Source organism: Anabrus simplex, chromosome 1 (genome assembly GCF_040414725.1).
Source record: "Anabrus simplex isolate iqAnaSimp1 chromosome 1, ASM4041472v1, whole genome shotgun sequence".
Classification (NCBI taxonomy): Eukaryota; Metazoa; Arthropoda; class Insecta; order Orthoptera; family Tettigoniidae; genus Anabrus; species Anabrus simplex.
In genome coordinates this window covers 306,965,797-306,985,336 of record NC_090265.1, presented here as the reverse complement: position 1 = coordinate 306,985,336, position 19,540 = coordinate 306,965,797, and positions in this window count along the sequence as shown.

Below are 19,540 nucleotides of genomic sequence, written 5' to 3'. Positions count from 1 at the left end.
AGAACAATTGGCAAAATTTACGGAAAATTGTGTGTTCGACTGTCAGCAACCCTGAAGGAGGCATCTCGTGATTTTTCATTTCCACACCAGACAAATACTGGGGCTATACTTTAATTTAAGCTACAATTGTTTCCATCCCAGTCCTATCCCAGTCTTCCCTCTCCGTCACCATACGACCTATCTGTGTCGGTGAGATGTAAAACAAATATGAAAAGAAGTGGAAGGACGGGGAGGGAGACGAAAACTGTTAAAATAAAGTAGTCCTTGTTCAAAATGACTTAATAATAATAATAATAATAATAATAATAATAATAATAATAATACTGTAATGATAAACAGACCGTCATTCTTTGAATTCATTACTCCGTTTCCCTTCAGTTGACCCCAATCGCCCCAGGGCAAATGACATGCACGTATATCCATGGTAAGGTTGAAGCGTTTGCTTTCCTTCAAACGAATCTCTCCTCAGTTATCACTGTGGAAAAAATAAATTAAAACTTAGCTTCTGTATTATGAAGTAAGCGAGTAATCACTTTAAAACTTTAAACTCCTTGTTAAATTTTAAATTTAATTAAGGTGGAAACTTGAGGTAGTTTAATGCAACTCAGTATGGGCATAGTTGGTACATAGTTGGTTGCATAATCATGAACTCTTCATTAAAGCTCCGAACCATACAGTTTCATTATTGGCGAGACGCTTAGAGGTTTTGGAGTAATTTAAACAAATGCGAAGGCTTAATTTACTTGCTCTTAGGAATACTCAACAAAGTTTTTTAGCTCAAAAATGGTGTTTTGTTATCTGGAAGAAAATTCTAGCTATATCTGAGAGATGGACAAGGAATAAGTAGAAGGATGTCAATAATTTTTCTCTGCTTGCCCCATCAGGTAGCATATTATTTCTGGAGTGATATAATCGACTTGTCTATATTCTGATGACAATGTTGATACAGAACTACGGAGATAGTGAACACACTAGGATAACATCTTAAATGAACAGATTTGTAGCTTAGCGTTAGACGGGATCTGAAAGCATATTGACAAGATTGTCACTTTAGTTGTCTCACCATTGGTTTTTCATTCATCAAACTATCAGAATAGAAAGAAGGGAGTGCCAGTCAGGCTCTGGAACATGAAGAGCATTTTATCTACGGCCGTGTTGAGTGGACCAGATGATAAAACACTGCCTTTTTGTACCTAAGATGGTGTGACCGATCATGGCTCAGTCCACTGCTGTTTGAATGTGTTGAAATTTGCCCTTGGCTACACTGATAACTAGGGTCCGGATTTTTAGGTTCTTAAAAACCACGTTTAAGCTTTTTAATAGCTCAAAATAGTTTTTTTAGTTTTTTATCCTACTGATGATCATTTCAATCATTACTAAAGTTATACTATTCATTCAAACATTTTTTTGCAGTCGCTCCAGTGCGGCCGGTATCCAGTAATCGGGAGATAGTGGGTTCGAACCCCACTGTCGGCAGCCCTGAAGATTTATCCGTGGTTTCCCATGTTCACACCAGGCAAATGCTGGGGCTGTACCTTAATGAAGGCCACGGCCGCTTCCTTCCCATTCCTAGGCCTTTCCTATCCCATTGTCGCCATGTCGGTGCGACGTAAAGCAAATGATGACTTGCCTTTAGGCATCGCTACTTCTGAGATGCGTAAGCTTCTTAAACTGCCTTCAATAATAACTTGATTTATAGGGAAAATTAATTTTTAGTTTATCGCATTATAGTGTGTATAGAGCTAAACAGCCGTAGCTGGCGGTAGTTGACCGTACACAATGAGAGATGCACTGAAGCTGTCAAGTTAGGCGGGCTTGTATCTGATAGATACAGGTCAGTGAACGCAAGGGGGTTGTCTCTTGTTTTGTGATGTACCCTAGTGGAATAGTATCGTATCACTTGTTTCGCTCTCACTAGTTATACTTACAAACCACTTCCAGTTCCAAACCATGAAGTCATTTCAAAAAGTCGTGCATAATGTTTTTTTTAAATCATTTAATTTCATTAATATTTGGTACTTCTGTTTCAAAATAACGTAATACTGTCTTGAATAGCCCATTTAGTTTTTTTTAGGTTTTAACGTCTTATTTAGTTATTTTTAGGTTTTATAAGATTCGAGTATTTTACTCCAATGGTAATTGTACCCAATGCATTTACTGGACGTATTACAAAATGGCGCCTACGGAAGATAGAGGCCAGCCAAGGCAAAGAAATGTGTAGTAGGATATCGATACTTATATATGTCAGAAGGCCATGACTAACTTAAACCTACCACTATGAAGGCGGTGTACAATGGTGTAGAATCGATAGAATTGTTTTTAAAAAATAAGAAGGGTCAATCGGATTATTATAAAAACTGACTTAGAAAATTGACCTCGTAAGGATAAGACTTCCTGAACATCGCTCTAAAAAAATAAGCAAGATTTGCAGTATCTAACGTGAATTTTAAGCTCAGAGGTCGGTAATATTGAAGAAAAGGAAGAGATAAACGTTGAAATACAGTAAAGAAATAAAATCCAGAAATTTCGAAAAGGTCGTCAAAATACTTAGACGCAAAATCGTTCGGAAACAAGAAGTTGATTGAGTCACGAGAGCTTGAAATTGAGCTATATTAAGTGGAAATAATAGCAACGATAGCCTAAATAAAGAGGCAATCATTATAAAAAAATATATATATATACTTCGCAGAACCATGATGAGTTCACATTTTCCGGTATCGATGGATATTGTCTACTGTATTCCTGAACAGATAATGGCTTGCTAAATCGGCATAGACCAACCTGGAGGGAGATGTCATCCTGGCAGTTAAAACCACCCGACCCGTGTGGAGGAGGTCACTCTACCCGAGATACCAGTGATGGAGAACCTGCCCAGTTCTCAATCCAAGGCCTGTGACCAGACCGAAGAGCAACTAAGGCCCGAGATATTGAATGGCGAGCTAAGTAATAGTATTAAGTAGTATAATTTCTTATGTAGAGTATTACCAGTATATGCAATAGATCTGAATAGCCTAAACGTGAGATAATTAAGTGTGCAGTGAATACAAGAAAGTGCAGTGTGAAATATTTTAGACGATATCTCGTGACAGATTGGTAACGTATTTACTATATTATCTTATCCAAGGAAGTAAGAATACGATTTAAAAGTGCGACGTTGTGTAACATATGTTTCATAGAATCCCTGCTAGTTAGAAAGATCCATGAATGATGTTATACCAGTCAAACCCAGTTTACGTCACAGAGGGACGCATGTTTGAATTGGTTAAGTTAAATTACCATACTCTTTGCTGTGTTATTATATTGAAAAAAATAGATACTGAATTTGGGGTTATATGTTAAATTGTATGACAAAATGCGTTTTGAGGAACGTATTCTGCGCTATTGGAGTGATACATATCGTTGTGTTTAATTAATATTGGAGGTTAAACGCGATAATTATAGATGTTAAATGAATTAAATATGGGTTGAAACGAAGGTTAGTAATGAAATAATGAAGTATATATGATACTTTAAATGTATTATTGCGCAGATTAACAGGAAGTGAAACGTATATATATATAATGTGCGATATAGGAGCACAAGTAAAGCGACCACGGAATATAAGTATGCCCCAGGTAGGAACTATAGTAAGGTATGGACAATAAAATTACGCATATTTTTTTTTTGCTAGGGGCTTTACGTCGCACCGACACAGATAGGTCTTATGGCGACGATTACGCATATTTTAATGAAGTGTGAAAGTGGTTTGACTATTATAACAACCGGTGATGGGTATATGAATGCATGACTGTGTCGTATTCTGAATGAATGTTAATGGCGTGGAAGATCAAACTAGGATGTAACTAGTATGGTAACGTAGTGTTGAAATATCTTAATGTAGGCACTTGCACATCCATATATGAAAAAATGCTTATTGGCTACGTGCATATTGAACTGGAATACGTTACATAAGAAATTATATAGCTAGAGTAGGGAAATTATTTGAGATTTACGTAGGATATCATCGATGCTTTGTTAATCTGATATATTATTAGAGCGAATATTTAGCTAGGAGCCATACTTAAGTGGCAATTGGACCGAGAAGCTTAGTGCGTCATTCAAAATTTCATTTTCTTCACTGTAGTCTGCACCAACGAACTCAGATAATTTTCAATGTAACTTAGGTCACTGATATTAGTATTCAGAACACTTTTATTCATATTCAGTTCATTTCCACGATAATTTGAACAATGTAATGATTGTATTTTTGATGAGGGTGTATAATTATCACCGTGAGTGATGGGATAATTTACTGATATACCGAATTATGACCGTGATCAGAAGACTATGATATACTGTATACTTAAATGACCAGATGTAAATTTTAATAGGAAGATGAAACAAAGCAACAATTCATTTCAGGAATACGCGACCCAGAATGTTAAGATATGAAAACTTAGTTTAGGAGTAAGCCAGCGCTGACTTAGAATATTTGATTTAGGAATTAGAATATTTATTTATTAGGTTGACAATTGGAAGATCATGAGCAATATTTGACATTAACCATTTCTTTCGCAAGTCTTGATAATTTAATAAATGTGTTTCTTGATTGATTTTTTGATAGAATGGAATGAGTTTTCATTTGTAATGGTAGTCTGTAGTTATACTTAGTGAGTAAGGTTCTCGTTAAGCAGATGTGTTTGTCGAAAGGTTGACTGAAGTTTGCGTACGCAAATCCACTACTGAGCGTTGAATTACGTAATTCTGGACCGCATATGGTGTCATTATTTTCTCTTTGAACGCACGTTAAACCAAAACATAGAAAAATTAACCATTTTTCTGGAGGCATGAATACCCTGGGATATGTAACTGACTAGTTGGGAAAAATACTGTGGTCACCCTGACCCGTAGGGTGCAGTAATGAAATTGATAAGTAAGTTAAAATACTGCAGTTAGCTAGCAAGGAATAACATAGTTTAAAACTTTAAAATCCGGGCCCTACTGATAAATATCAGAATAGAAAGAAGGGAGTACCAGTCAGGCTCTGGAACATGAAGAGCATTTTATCTACGGCGGTGTTAAGTGGACCAGATGATAAAACACTGCCGTTTTGTACCTAAGATGGTGTGGCCTATCATGGTTCAGTCCACTGCTGTTTGAATGTGTTGAAATTTGCCCCTTGGCTACATGGATTATGACAACTGATAATAATGTAGTATTTATATACTGAAAGTTTAGCCTAAGGTGGTTTAGAGACCGTAGGCTTAAGTGTGTCCAGTACTCGGGAGATAGTGGGTTCGACCCCCACTGTCGGCAGCCCTGAAGAGGGTTTCCTGTGGTTTCCCATTGTCACACCAAGCAAATACTGGGGATGTACCTTAATTAAGGCCACGGACGCTTCTTTGTCACTCCTAGGCCTTTCCTGTCCCATCGTCTCCATAAGACCTCTCTGTGTCGGTGCGACGTAAAGCAACTTGTAAAAAGAAGACCCTTAGGCAGAATGGTGGTAGTGAATTACTCCATTTTAACAGCTGTTTCGCTTACGTTTTTTTAAATTAATCCTAGGGCTTTACGGCATTGTAGGCTATCGACCCGTGTACAGTACTTGACTGCCTACTGTTATGATTAGAATTTGGGAATTTCCAACGGAACTTGAAATAGGGCATAATATACTATTCAAGCATATCCTTGAGAGTTTGGAATACCTCGATAGAAAGCCTCACTCACTATACAAATGCAACATTATTAAATACATTATTTACATATTTCATTACAAGATAATAATGGGAGCTGATTATACCTTGACACAACACGCCGCAATTTTTACGCGTGACAACGTGCTATTATTATTATTATTATTATTATTATTATTATTATTATTATTATTATTATTATTATTATTATTATTATTATTATTATTATCAACCTGATTATCATACATTCAACCGGCCTTCAAATATTTTAATAGTTAATGGGTGCCAGCTACTTGTAAAAAGTAACGATTTGATAGAGCACCACTCCTTAATGAACTTATATTAATGAACAACATACCGTTGTACAGGTTTTTGAAAGGGCATGTCAGCTTGGTTCCCACATCTCATTAGGGATTACTTGCTTTACTCTGGAATCATTAATTGACTGCATATGATACTAAACAAATATGTATTACGTGAAATTTAAATTAAAGGTAGTAAGATGTGCCGTAGTCGTAATTACATTTATAATGACAATTACATATCTTGAAATAAAAACGAAGCTATTTGCGTTCATTTACGTTACACTTCTTCGGACGTTTTTGATCATCATTTCGTGTGGTAAATCCACACGGATTCATGGATTCATGTTACCTGGAACTGCTAGAGGCTGGGGGACTGCTGTCTGCGATGTTTGCTCTACCTGCTCGGGGTGGGCTGCGCTTATGTAAGCGATACTCGTCCGACCTGTTTTGTTGACAATCAATCAATCAATCAATCAATCAATCAATCAATCAATCAATCAATCAATCAATCAATCAATCAATCAATCAATCAATCAATCAATCAATCAATCAATCAATCAATCAATCAATGTTGATCTGCGTTTAGGGCAGTCGCCCAGTGGTAGATTCCCTATTGTTGTTTTCCTAGCCTTTTCTTAAATGATTGCAAAGAAATTGCAAATGTATTGAACATCTCCCTTGTTAAGTTATTCCAGTCCCTAACTCCCCTTCCTATAAAGGAATATTTGTCCAAATTAGTCTTCTTGAATTCCAAATTTATCATCATATTGTGATCTTTCCTACTTTTAAAGACACCACTCGTCTACTGATGTCATTCCACGCCATCTCTCCACTGACAGCTCGAAACATACCACTTAGTCGAGCACCTCGTCTCCTATCTCCCAAGTCTTCCCAGCCCAAACATTGCAACATTTTTGTAACGCTACTCTTTATCGGAAATCACACAGAACAAATCGAGCTGCTTTTCTTTGGATATTTTCCAGTTTTTTTTATCAAGTAACCCTGGTGAGGGCCCCATACACTTGAAACATGCTCTAGTTGGGGTCTAACCAGAGACTTATATGACCTCTCCTTAACATCCTTACTACAACCCCTAAATATCCTCATAATCATGTGCAGAGATCTGCACCCCTTATTTACAATCATATTTATGTGATTACCCCAATGAAGGTATTTCCTTATGTTAAGACCTAGTTAGTTACAATGATCGCCAAAAGGAACTTTCACCCACATCAACGCAATAATTCAAACTGAGCTCACAACCTGACTTTTAACCACATTTATCATCATACCATTGCCTACTCTCCATCTCATAACATTATCGAGGCCATTTTGCAGTTGCTCACAATCTTGTAACTTATGTGTTACTCTGTACAGAATAGCATCATTTGCAAAAAGCTTATCTCTGATTCCACTTCTTTACACATATCATTGATATATATATATAAAAACATAAAGATCCAATAACACTACCTTGAGGAATTCCCCTCTTTATTATTACAGGGTCAGATAAAGCTTCGCCTACTCTAATTCTCTGAGTTCTATTTTCTAGAAATCTAGCCACCCATTCAGTCACTCTTTTTCCTAGTCCAATTGCACTCATTTTTTGCCAGTAGTCTCCCTTGATGTACCCTATCAAATGACTGAGATCAATCGCGATACAGTCCATTTGACCTCCTGAATCCAGGTTATCGTCTATATCTTTGTGGAATCCTACAGATTGAGCTTCAGTTGAATAACCTTTCCTAAACACAAACTGCCTTCTATCAAACAAGTTATTAATTTCGCAAACATGACTAATATAATTAAAAAGAATATTTTCCAAAAGTTTACATGCAATGAATGTAAAATTGACTGGCTGGATTGTACAGGAACCTAAATTACGACTTTATATGTCTCGCAATCGGTTGTTCACTACGCCTGTTTTCTATGAGCCGATGACACAGAAGAAATTTATCCTCACCGAGCTGAGTGGCTCAGATGGTAGAGGCACTGGCCGGCTTTCTGACTCCACTTGGCAGGTTCGATCCTGGTTCAGTCCGGTGGTATTCGAAGGTGCTCAAATACGTCAGCCTTGTGTCGGTGATTTACTGGCATGTAAAATAACTTCTTTGGGGATAAATTCTGGCACCTCTGCGTCTCGGAAAACCGTAAAAGTAGTTCGTGGAACGTAAATCCACTAACAATATTGTTAGATTTTTCCTCCACAGCTTTTTACATTTCTCTGACAATGAAGCGTGTAATGGTCAAATCACTCCAAAAATGTATAAGAAAAAGCCAGTAGAAATCCTGAGGAACTAAATTTCGGCACCTCGGTGTCTCCTAAAAGTAGTTAGTGGGGCGTGAAGCCAATAACATTATTATATATACGGTATGTTCGTCCTCTAAGAGGTGTTTTTCAGATATGTTCAAGAGGCAGTAATCTATTTTTATTCATGTAGTAACGTGCTTGATTTTTGCATATGCCTAACTTCAAAACACAGAGAACGCGAATAATTATTCCACAGGACCTCGTACCAAATACATTCAATTAACACTTTATTCACCTGAAACTGTCGATGAGAATGTCAAAGGATTGCAATTTACTTGGGAAAAATGTCCGAAATCGAAGAAGGCTATAATGTAGCTGTTGCAAGGGAAACTAGCTTTGTGTGTGATACAGTATGTAAATCGCTTCATCATTTGAGTAGTTAAATGAGCCTATATTTGCAGTTGGTATAACTTCATATTGCCCACTAAGCCTTCATCATAATCCTAGAGTAGCCCTAAACTTGCGGATGGAACAGTTGTATCTGGTTCTCATGCATATGAAACTGATCTACATCCCCTTGCCACCCTCCCTGGAGACCAACGACATTCATCCTTTAGAACGTCCCCGTTTCCCCTCCCTCCGTACCGTAGTGACACATCCACTTCAAGCTTACCACTAAACCTAGTTCAATAAGACCAAACGAACCTTCCTTCCACCAAAACCGGCAAGCAGCAAAGCCAACCTTCCGTAACCCTATAGTGAATTTGCATGTAGATTGAGTCTGCACTCCAATTGATTCGTACATTATGTATGTCACAAGGGTAGAGGCTGCATTACACACTTGTAGACACTGTTAGGTGGGAGAGTTAGTACTTCCATTACATCTATAACGGGAAAATAAGTACCTCAATAGCAAATTGATTTGAAGAGTCCCCTTTAGTCTTGCAGTCACAGGACAAGAGTAATGGCTTTCTGAACAGCGCGTGGGTATCTACCGAGTAAGAGGTGCAGCTGGAGAGAGTAAAGAACGGCATATTTGAATGATTCGCGGTTAATTATTGAAACAGGTTGAATTCTACTTAAGTATGTATTTCATTCGCAGCCAATTAGAAATGAGAGATACAAAACCACAAAGCAACATCAGTAGAAGTTGTATGTTCCACTGTTTTAAACACCATCTCTTTGACTTAGACTTGCGGTCCGTACAGGAAGATGCATGTCACGATTTCATGAAATATTTTAAATGCTAGTTCTTCGTCATTATACATCTCACGTATTCACCGGATACATCGTTTCTCTCGTCCTAACATGCTCTTTCATTTAGACTACTCGACGCAATCTAGACTTGATAGGGCGCGATCGTTGAACATGTCAAAATGGCCGTGCGCCGCGCGTGGTAAATTAGAACAGTTTTTGCTCTCGTTGTGTTGGAACGCTGTTCTTGGGGTCGAACAACTCGACTAGGCCATCTGCGTTGATTAAATCTCAAATCGAAATATTGGAATACCTATTCGTGAAATATTGCAACAACCAGATCAGAGTTTGAGAAAAGGAAATTATCAAAACCTGAAGCTGAGCCACAAAAAGGATAATAAATACCTCCGAAACTTCCAAAAATAACAACGAGAAAATAGAGAAGCTCGTAGCAATTCCATGAAGTTGCCAGTGAGTGGACCGAGCTGAGCAGGGACGAGTCAAATCTCGGCGCGAGGAACCTCCTCCGAATATTCCTTGAGCTCACGAACTGTGTGATACGTAGTAAAGCAAAGGTAACTAACTATATGTATTTATGTATGTATCCATCCCCACCCTAGTACCATTCCTACACACGGTATCGGGGATGAGGTGAGACGAACTTTTATGGCTTGGTTTTTACGGCCGCATGCATTTCCTGACGCCAAACCCAGTTGAGGAGCCAATGAACAGGAAATGGGTTATGGCGAAATGAAACTGGGTGACGAGGAGGAACGAATCGGCTATGGCCTATCAATGGGAACTCCCGGCACTTGCCTGGAAGTGAAAATGGGAAACCACTGGGAAAAGCATTTTCAGTACAACAGAATGTGGGGTTTGAACCCACATTTCTTCCGAATACAGAGTTCTGGTTCCATAACCGTAGCGCATTAACACGCGCGGCCACTTCACTCTGTCGAAGGAAATTATGTGCACTGCTTGGTAAGTATAGAGGGCCGTGAAATGAAAAGTGACGTAATTCCGTAAGACCTGCCAACGGCTGGGAAATGGAGCCGGTGTTTGATTTTGGTTCGTGGAATATGAGCTGATTATGTTGAAACTGCTTCTGCCTATTGTTCGTGGCATCTAAGTTGAAGGACTTGGAACTGCTTCTGCCATTACATTCCTTACATTTAACAATTATCTCCCTGTGTGGATGAGTAGTAGAGTGTCCACCTACGGATGCCAAACTAAAGCAAGAGTATCGAAAATAAGCTGTGGCAATCATACATTCAAACCCGGCTGAGGCAGTTAGATTTTTAAAGGCTGGAAAAATTCATAGGTTCGCCACTGTGGTGTAGTGGTTAGTGTTACTAGCTGCCAACCCAGAGGCCCGGGTTCGATTCTCGGCTCTGCCACGAAATTTGAAAAGTGGTACGAGGGCTGAAACGGGGTCCACTCAGCCTCGGAAGGTCAACTGAGTAGAGGAAGGTTCGATTCTCATCTCATCCATCCTGGAAGTGGTTTTCCGTGGTTTCCCACTTCTCCTCCAGGCAAATGCCGGGATGATACCTAACTTAAGGCCACGGCCGCTCCCTTCCCTCTTCCTTGTCTATCCCATCTAATCTTCCCATCCCCTCGCAAGCCCCCTGTTCAGCATAGCAGGTGAGGCCACCCGGTCGAGGTACTGGTCATTCTCTCCAGTTGTATCCCCCGACCCGGATTCTGAAGCTCCAGGACACTGCCCTTGAGGCCGTAGAGATGGGATCCCTCGCTGAGTACGAGGGAAAAATCGACCGTGGAGGGTAAACAGATGAAGAAGAAGAAGAAGGATAAATCCATTCGACACTCCATGTCGTACAATGTCCACGTGTGAAAGATCTATGGTAACGCTTTTGGTGTTTGCTAAAAAAATCAATAAAAGATCGCCCATAGACGCCCAAGAGGGATTCGCTTTACTCCACAACCTAGTAGGCGTACAGTAGAAGGGAAACGTGAACAGTGACGAGCAAGCAGCCAGATCACGTCAAATTAAAATGCTTGCAGAAAGTAGCAAAGGCCATACGATTGACATCATTATCAAAATAATTGCACTGAAGTAGGAGTATTGGATATAAACTGTAGTAATCATACCTTTAAAATAAGTGACACTAAGAAAATTGTAAATTTCTGGATATGATCACAAGCCAATGGGCGACGATGTTCAGTTTATATGCCTTATTGGCTTGGAAAGTTTGCGGTCTAAAGAGTCCAGAGAGCGATGTCCGCGTTTGAGGAAGGGATCCTCTGCACACCTCGAAAATATTTGATGTAGAATACGTCTTTCGTTTCCTTTGTGTATGGTGCCCTCCCCCGTAGAATTTTGTGCGTCATGGGAATGCTTAATCAGTTGAGCTTCATAACACTGTAACTATAAATGAAATATCTACATACTGTAGTTAATATACGATTATAACAGTGAAGGGTAAAACTATTCTTTGAAATCGGTTTCAGTAATCAGTGACGTCATGGTGCGAGATGAGGCGTCCGAGATTCTGTGTTAAAATCGACATTGTCGCGACTAGTAAAATTAGTACAGCTCATGACTCCGTGGTGCTAGAGTATTGTTAGGTATCATTACATTTTATCTCGTAAAATTCTATCGTACTAAGTAACATTGATCATCATAACTTCTTTATCAGGTCAGTTAAAATGTCTAAAATTGAGCTAAATTTGCCAAATATCTAAAAATATTGCATCTAAATGGATCAAAAACTACAGGAGTATAGAACAAAATCTAAGAAAATGCACCAGAAAATGCCAGGGATACCGGCAGCGCAAGAAATGGGTGGCATTCGCGCAGCAGTACATACAGGCAAGCACTATGGAACCTGTGGACTGAGAGTCGTCTGTAGATGACGAACCAGTCGCTGGGCATCTGCCGTCAGCTAGTGGAGAATGAGCAGGTCCGATTGGAAGAGGCACATAGGGTAGACGACTTGGAAAGGATTTGGCAAGCTGCCCCTAGACAATTTGGTGTTGCGTTGTGAGCAAGAAATGTTGTTACATCTAATTCGGTCTACTTCATCTCTGTCAGAAAGCCTTATTCTACACCATAAACCTTAACATCGTGGTTTTGAGCTATTTATTTGATCAGATACATAGTTATCATTTAGTATTTATGGGTAGTAACACGTTCTTCTTCACCGGGCGAGTTGGCCGTGTGATCAGGGGCGCGGAGCTGTGAGCTTGCATCCGGGGAATAGTGGGTTCGAACCCCTACTGTCGGCAGCCCTAAAGATGGTTTTCCGTGGTTTCCTATTTTTACAGCAAGCAATTGCTGGGGCTGTACACTAATTAAGGCCACGACCGCTTCCTTCCCACTCCTAGTCCTTGCCTATCCTATCGTCGCCATAAGATCTATCTGTGTCGGTGCGACGTAAAACAAGTCGTCAAAAAATAATAAAAAGCGTTCTTCTTCCATTATTTTATATTTCTAAGCTTTTTTGGCTAATTGTTTTACGTCGCACCGACACAGATATGTCTTATGGCGACAATGGGACAGGAAAGGCCTAGGAATGGGAAGGAAGCGTCCGTGGCCTTAGTTAAGCTACAGCCCCAGCATTTGCCTGGTGTGAAAATGGGAAACCACGGAAAACCATCTTCAGGGCTGCCGACAGTGGGGTTCGAACCCACTATCTCCGGAATACTGGATACTGGCCGCACTTAAGCGACTGCAGCTATCGAGATATTTCTAAGCCACATTTTGAGTCGTATTCTTGACGTTGTATGATGAGTCCTCAGTTTGATGACTGGTTTGATCCCCAGCAACCCGCTGTCTACTGCTTTAGTTAGCTTGGGTGTCACTGAAGATGCGTACTGGTAAAATGGGGAGTGAAGTAGTTACCCTTTGCTTTATCACCGAGCCAGAATGTCCTCTTTCATATGTCTACCAAATCTACCATTCGGACTTACAAGCAAGAATTTCACATGTTTCGTACAGGAACTGGCTACATAGAAAATTGCTTTACTAGCATTGCTCAACCTCAGTAACTTCGATATCGTCAAAATGCAGAATAAAAAAATATAGAAACACGAAATATAAATATAGTACGATAACCCAGAATGAAATATGAACCCTAATATTACACAACATTAAAAAGTACACTGGCAGAAAAAGGTATGCATTATCCTCGAGGACTGTGTTCAATGGCACCATGGTATTATATTGGTATACTGGGGTGGTGTTGTGATAGTGATTCATTTGTCACGGACATGGTCGATCAGATGGTGCTTAGGAGACCTGCCATGCGCACTCTGCAGACAGTAACTGTGCTGAGGTTAGAGGTGAACAGTGTTTGTAACATTCATTTGTCAGGGACATCGGTGATCAGATGGTGCTTAGGAGACCTGCCGTGCCCACTCTGCAGACAGTAACTGTGCAGAGGTTAGAGGTGAACAGTGTTTGTAACATTCATTTGTCAGGGACATCGGTGATCAGATGGTGCTTAGGAGACCTGCCGTGCGCACTCTGCAGACAGTAACTGTGCAGAGGTTAGAGGTGAATAGTGTTTGTAACATTCATTTGTCACGGACATCGGAGATCAGATGGTGCTTAGGAGACCTGCCGTGCGCACTCTGCAGACAGTAACTGTGCTGAGGTTAGAGGTGAACAGTGTTTGTAACATTCACTTGTCACGGACATCGGTGATCAGATGGTGCTTAGGAGACCTGCCGTGCGCACTCTGCAGACAGTAACTGTGCTGAGGTTAGAGGTGAACAGTATTTGTAACATTCATTTTAGGGTTCAACCATTCTCCGCCCACGAGTACGTGCTCCTATTGAACAACTGCAACAATTTGAATCAGGTCCCATTTTGGGCCTGTGGGAAGCTGAATGGACGTATCGACGGATTGCTGCACATGTTGGACACAATGTACCGGTAGTGTGTCGCTGCTTTCAGGAGTGGTCCGTGAAACATTCCCACACCCGTAGACCATGCTCCGGATGTTTGCGTAGTACAGACGCACTTCAAGACCGACGCATTGTGCGAACAGCGGTGGCCGACCGAACGTCATCCAAGAACACATCTTGCACCTGCTGTGTCACCAAAGACCACTGGGAACCGTCTGCTTGCCGCAGGATTACGATCACGTTTGTCCGTGGCCAGTACGACACCGCCAAGCACGGCTACTCTGGTATCATGGACTGGACTCTGTTGTCTTCAGGGACGAGAGTAGGTTCTGTCTGCATGTTAAGTGATGGATGTACACGAGTACGGCGTAGCCTTGGTGAGTGGCCTACTTCAGAGTGCATTCGCCCACGACACTGCAATTTCCAAAGCACTCGAGCGTCTGTTTTTTTTTCCTAGGGGCTTTACGTCGCACCGACACAGGTAGGTCTTATGGCGACGATGGGATAGGAAAGGCCTAGGAGTTGGAAGGAAGCGGCCGTGGCCTTAATTAAGGTACAGCCCCAGCATTTGCCTGGTGTGAAAATGGGAATCCACGGAAAACCTTCAGAGCTGCCGATAGTGGGATTCGAACCTAGTATCTCCCGGATGCAAGCTCACAGCCGCGCGCCTCTACGCGCACGGCCAACTCGCCCGGTAGCGTCTGGTTTATGAGCAGGTGTAGGAATACTTACACAACCACTCTCTCCCATACCCATTGCAATCTAGCTTCAAGAAGGGACACAGCACAACAACAGGCATGCTCAAATTGACGGAGGACATACGACACGCAATGGACCAAAGACTGGTGACAATACTTACTCTCCTCGATTTCAGTAGCGCATTTGACACTATGAATATCATCCAGGCTCTATTAAACAAGTTGAAATCTTACTACTTCGATCAACGAACTATTAATTTCTGTTCATCGAACCTAAAACATCGCGCGCAACGGATTATAAAACCTATCTCCGGCTAACCAGGAAGGCTGGAACTCCACAGGGCCCTTTGCTCTTTATTTTGTACATAAACGACATTTTATCTAATATAAGAAATTGTAGCTACCATCTTAATGCCGACGACTTACAAATATCCCGCTATTTTAAGACCTCTAATTTGCCTCAAGCGATAACAGGCATCAATGCTGACCTTCAGCGACTGAATGCTTACTCCCTGAAAAATTCCCTCCTCCTTAACCCCTCCAAGACACAAGCATTCATTATTGGCTCTCAGAAATGTTTGACCTAGTACGATACGAAACTATTCCACAAGTTATACCAAATGGCAGAGTTATTCCATGCAGCCAAACTGTGAGAAATCTTGGAGTAACAATGAACGAAACTTTAAATTGGTCTGAATATATCAAAATTGTTTGTAAAAAATATTTTCGGTACCGTACTTCATTCAGTTAAAAGAAAAACAGCAATATTTTGCCATGTAATATAAGAGTCAAGCTCATACAAACACTAGTGCTTCCCATCCTTGACTACATTCTTGTAGACGCAACAACAGAGCAGACTTCAGCGAACACTTAACTGTTGCCTTACAATTATTTACAGTCTGGGTTATGATACACACGTCACCCACACTGACACACTATTGCATGGCTGAAACCTAATAAACGACGAACTTATCACATACTGATACATATCCGACTGCTCTCTGATGGCAGACCACTATGCATTCCGTTCCAGCTTAAGTATTTGTCCTCATTTCACAGCAGTACTATCCGCTCTGGTTCCTCCTTTTCTATTCCTATTTGCCGATCCTCTATGTATAACAATTCTTTTGTTGTGATGGGTTCTAGACTTTGGAATTTCCTGCCTGTCAGTGTCAGAAATGCCACCTCATTACTTAAATTTAAGACTGCTTGCCGACACTACCTGCTGAATGCAGCTGACTTGTATGACTGGATGATCGAATGAATTTGAGTTAGGAAAGAGAAATGTATTATTGTGCAGGTTGTTATTTACTATGTATTATTATGTGCCCCGTAAGATCTGCTCCTCATGATGTATCACTACAGTGGTTAAGTGTAAGAGAGGGCCAAGAGCCCTAACTTCACCACCTTCAAAGATATAATAAATAAATAAATAAATAAATAAATAAATAAATAAATAAATAAATAAATAAATAAATAAATAAATAAATAAATAAATAAATAAATACAATGGGTCAATAAATAAACCACAGCCCACAGTAGTTATCAGATATGGATCAGCACGCTCACTGTCATTAGTGAATGTGACCACAACCAAAATACACAAGACAGCAGAATTTTCTCAAAAACGGTCAGAGTTACGAAGAAAATGCATATGACGTTTCTTGTAGAAAATTTAATTTCAAGGCCTCACAGTAAACTTCTTTCTTCGTTAGGACCAACCGCTTTCCCCTTATCTTAATTATTTCATCGTGACCCATAACGTCAATCTCGTGTCGCTAGATTTAGTGGCACGTAAAGGAACCCCCGCGCGACTAAATTCCAGCACCTAGGCGTCCCCGAAAACAGCATAAGTAGTTAGTGTGACGTAAAGCCAATAACATTATTATTATTATTATTATTATTATTATTATTATTATTATTATTATTATTATTATTATTATTATTATTATTATTATTACAGATGGGACAAAGACATCAAGAGAATAGCTGGTGCTACCTGGCAGAGAACTGCTCGAGACCGTTCTACCTGGAGAGTTCTGTTAAAGACCTACCTGAGTTCACGACTTAAAGAGGCCACATCATGTAATGATAGAATTGGCTGATGATGATATTATTATTCAAATCCAAAACATTTCGTCACATTTTAATATTGTAGTCAATGTTAACATCATCATGATAATATCCCGAACCAGCCAAAGTATGTCGAATAGCCTTCAAATTCTAAGGAGAGACTGGCGGCAGCTATGCGGAAGAGTGTTGGCATTCTAAGAAATACAGAAACTCTAAAGTGCGCATACCAGTTACTAATTATGTTACCGTAGAATGATGAGAAAATAAAGGATTACATTTCTCGGACAAAGGCGGCCATTATTTTCATTCAGTGGTAGAGACTGATAATGAAATCTAAAATATCCATTTTCAAGGGAATTCTATTCGTAATGAAATCATTAACTAATCCAGGTGACTTTGATACACGAAACACAGGATAAGAAACATATCTCCCTGATTGTCGCCCATCTTCTATGATGTGAAACACCAGGAGGAGGCCCTCAAGTCACTAGAAAACTTTCACAATTACAAACCATTAGAATTGCCTTAAAACCTCTTCAGGGAGATCGGCACATATGTGGCCATTACATTTTAGGGTAATAATTCCTATATGAATTGGTTTACAACCACACAAACTGAATAAGTTGGAAAATCGGGCGTGTAACACTTATATTTAAAAAAATGTATTATGAACTGTTGATTTTTTAAATTCCTACCATTCAAATATACCTCAACAAAATATAGAGAAAAAATAATTTGTCCCTGAAGAAGTTAACACACACAACTATCACAAGTTGCACCATACATGTATACCTAGACTATTACTGCGGAAGGTTTAAATCTCAGCTCAGAAAGGGAATCGGGGGAGGGGGGAACCTACGTGTAACAAACTGTAAGGAATGACCCTTATTTTTACCGCTCTATTTTTACAGGGTGAAAAAGCAAATCAGGCGGATTGACTGATAATTAGGTAAACTAGACAAAAATTGAATGCTGTATAAGTGTTGTGGAAAACAGCTTCTTTACCCCCATCTCTCTCTCTCTCTCTCTCTCTCTGTGTGTGTGTGTGTGTGTGTCTTTCCCTCCCATCCTTCGCCAGTTCCTCCTTCGTTTCACCGAAATTATGATTTGAATTTTACAGTTCTATTCATGAAAGTTAAATTAGGTTAGCCTATATATAGCAAGCAAACGATTTACTGCTGTGCCTTGCGTATTGGATGTTTGAATTCATAAAACACCTTGCATATGCACAGAGAGGTGGAACGGATGGGAGTGGAGTTCGAGGATTACATTGCTCTGAGTGTGACAAGCGCGTCAGATTATAGTGGACTGTTTCTGACAGTTTATACTTTCCTATACTAAAATGCTTTTATAATTAAATGCGGATAGGAGCCGGCAGCTGTGAGCAGTCATTCGGGAGATAGTGGGTTAGAACTCCACTGTCAGTAGCCCTTAATATGGTTTCCCGTGCTTTCCCATTTTCACACCAGGGAAAAGCTGCTTCTTCTTTCCCAATCCTAGCTCTTTTCTATCCCATAGTTGCCATAAGACATGGCTGTGTCGGTGCGGCGTAAAGCAAATTTTATATATACACTCAACTCTCGATTTACCGTAATCGGATCAACCGCGTTGCGGCTTAACTGTGATACCAAAAATTCTAAAAATTTCACGAGTGTCAGGAGTTAAAGTAATACAGAATTACAAAGGGTCGGCGTATTATTGCCAGGATGATGCGTTCATCACCGAAAAATTTTGAGAAACTTGAGAAGCAAAATAAAGAAAACGTGTTTCTCGGTACAAAAGTAGGAAATCATAACTGATTATTTTCAAAAACAGTGTCCGGCTCCATGGCTAAATAGTTAGCGTGCTGGCCTTTGGTCACAGACGTCCAGAGTTCGATTCCCGGCAGGGTCGGGCATTTTAACCATCATTGGTTAATTTCCCTGTCACGGGGGCTGAGTGAATGTGTAGTGAATGTGTTGTGTTCGTCATCATTTCATCCTCATCACGACGCGCAAGTCGCCTACGGGAGTCAAATCAAAAGACCTGCACCTGGCGAGCCGAACCCGTCCTGGGATCTTCCGGCACTAAAAGCCAATCGTCATTTCATTTCAGAAACAGTAAAGTTGGGTAGTCTGAATATTTTATATGCATTATTAGTTGCTTCCATTCATTGTGCTAAGCGCTAATTTTACTGCAACATATTAGGTAAGTTAATCAAAAAACAATACAGTAGTATCATTTATTATCATGTTAACTGTACTTTCAGTGCGCTTGTTCTATTTTTAACTTATTGCGGGTTAACTGCGATTTTATTTATCCCGGAAGCCTTAACCCTACATTATCCCGGTTAAATGAGAGTTGAGTGTATGTGTATGTACTTCACATGATGTTCCTTTTTCCTGAATTGCTAAAACAGGCATCACTTAACACAGGATTTCAAGGAAACGTTGCTCTCTATAGGCTCATAAGATAGATGCAGAACGATATTCTTAT